The sequence below is a fragment of the Haliaeetus leucocephalus genome, unplaced genomic scaffold (genome assembly GCF_000737465.1).
Source record: "Haliaeetus leucocephalus isolate CR32 unplaced genomic scaffold, Haliaeetus_leucocephalus-4.0 Scaffold306, whole genome shotgun sequence".
In the NCBI taxonomy this organism is placed as follows: domain Eukaryota; kingdom Metazoa; phylum Chordata; class Aves; order Accipitriformes; family Accipitridae; genus Haliaeetus; species Haliaeetus leucocephalus.
The window spans coordinates 2,177,013-2,179,208 of record NW_010972742.1 but is presented as its reverse complement, the minus strand read 5'-3'; positions in this window follow the sequence as shown (position 1 = coordinate 2,179,208).

Here is a 2,196-nt window from a genome sequence, read left to right as displayed (position 1 = left end):
TTGTTCTAAGATTAATGTTTTCTTGTCGTCAGTTTATAGTAGAATTTAACTTTTTTCCTGGACTTATAGACAAATTGTTGGATACAATGATAAATCTATATATTGAAGCACTACAGTTTTTCAGTTTATTGTCACCATGGTTTTGCAGCAGCAGCAGGTTTCTTGTGTTCGGAATGAAAGCTATTAAAAATATCACTTACGAATAGTGATAGTGAATGAATAGTTGAAGGACTCATTTTATTCAGACTGGTGCCTTATGTTATGCTATATGTTACACTTGAGGAAGATAACCATTATATTTGCAATTAGGTTTGCGAGTGAACCCTTGCAAGATGCTATATACAGAAGGACATAGCTGTAAAGTAACTACTGCTGATGAGAATAAAAAGTGTATACACAGAACATGTCAGACATATTTAATATCCCCCACGATTCTGTGTTCAAAACCTTAGATTCTGGCACCCAGATATATTGACCTGCTCAGTCAGTGGCAAGACTTCAATATCAAGATTACTCTCCTTCAAGGTCTAATATTTTGTTTGCCTTGGTTTTGATCAATATTAACCTTCTGGGTCAATAAATCTTGATACTAGCCTCAAGAGGAGTCATTATCTTTCATAGAAAATGATTATTTCTCAGTTAAACCCTACATTTAATTTTCCTGTAATCCATCTCTTTCATCTTCATACGTTTAACAATTCTTCTGAATAAAATGCACTTTAAAATATCTTAGGCACTGCAGATTTTTAAAATCCTAATTAGCAGCTGCCACAAGATTTTCTAAATTCTTTGAAGCAGTTGGACTCTGCTATTGTAACCATCTAATTTTGTTGCTTACAGTACCCAGGAAAAATAGAGACTGAAACTCCCTCAGCTAGGATGTGATACAAGCAACCACATAACTGATAGCTGTGGATATGGATGCAAAAGATATGTGACAGAACCACTTCAGATATTAGCGGTCAAGAAAAGAGAGGATCAGGGAAAAATAAAGGCAAAGGTGGCAGAATCTGTTACTCAGTTCTCAGAAGAGAGGATTTTTACTGTATGTAAGATTTCCACCCTTGTACTGACTGTGCATTACTGGCCAGAAACAATGATAAAACTAGATTCTAACCTCTGAAGTTACACCAGTGGGCCTGAAGTAAGAATTTGGACCCACTTGTTTCCTACTTGGTCTTGAAGGATTAAGAGTGTTTGTGAGTAGCAGAAGCAAGAATTATCTTTTCAAGGACCTCAGTCTTTCATGATCTGAGTTTTAAACTCCTCTGAAGTCATCCTCTGGGGACATTTTCACATTGGTTTTCTGCCTCTGTTATGAAAATTCTTGAGCCTGTACTAACAAATGAAAGGAGACTTTCATACTGTGTCTACAGCTACAAAAGGTGCTAAAATCCACTACTAGTGCACAACCAATCCGAATTTACTAAAAGGACAGAGTTTCTAACATCCTCTTCAGAGCTTGCAGCATCCTACGTGCAGCCTTTCATCGCATCTTCAGTTTTGAGGACAAATGGCTCTCTCCCGCCAAGTGATGTACTTTGGGATCAAACACTTCTTGACCCAAAGGCTTGCGCTATTTTGATCTCTTCCCAGCGAGAAGCTTCGTGAAGTTCAAACTTCTGTTTCTATAGCGGATTGCCCCATAAAATCGTCCACTGAGCCATCTCTGTTGTTTTAACCTCATTAGTTTTACTTTTTTCCTTAAGACCATCCATCCCCCCAAGGGAAACGTGGCTCTAAACACAGCGGCAAAGGCTTTATTTGTGGTATGTCCTTGTCACCAGGGCTTGGTAACACACTTGGGCCATGAAGGGGGAAGGAGGGAGCGACCCTACCACCTCCCTCGCCTCGCACCTCCTGGGCTAAGGGGGGGGAAGGACATGGCGGCTGGCGGTTCGTGGAGGGGGGGGGGGCGGCTGCCAACAGGTGGGTCCCCACCCGGGGAAAGCCCGTGTCACCCTCCACGGCCGGTGTGGCGTTGGGAGCAGCGGGCAGCGCCGCCTCGCTTTCTTTGAACGAGGCGGGGAACCCCCGCTCCCCTCACAGGGAAAGAGGGGCCGGGCCTTCCCCTCAGGCAGCCAAAGCACCGGGACGCCGAGGCGGGAAGGAGCCGGGGACGGGAGCCGGGTCCCAGCGGCCGCCGCCCCGGCACTAGGCCGCGTCGCCAAGGCCGGCGCGTTGCTATGGCGCGGC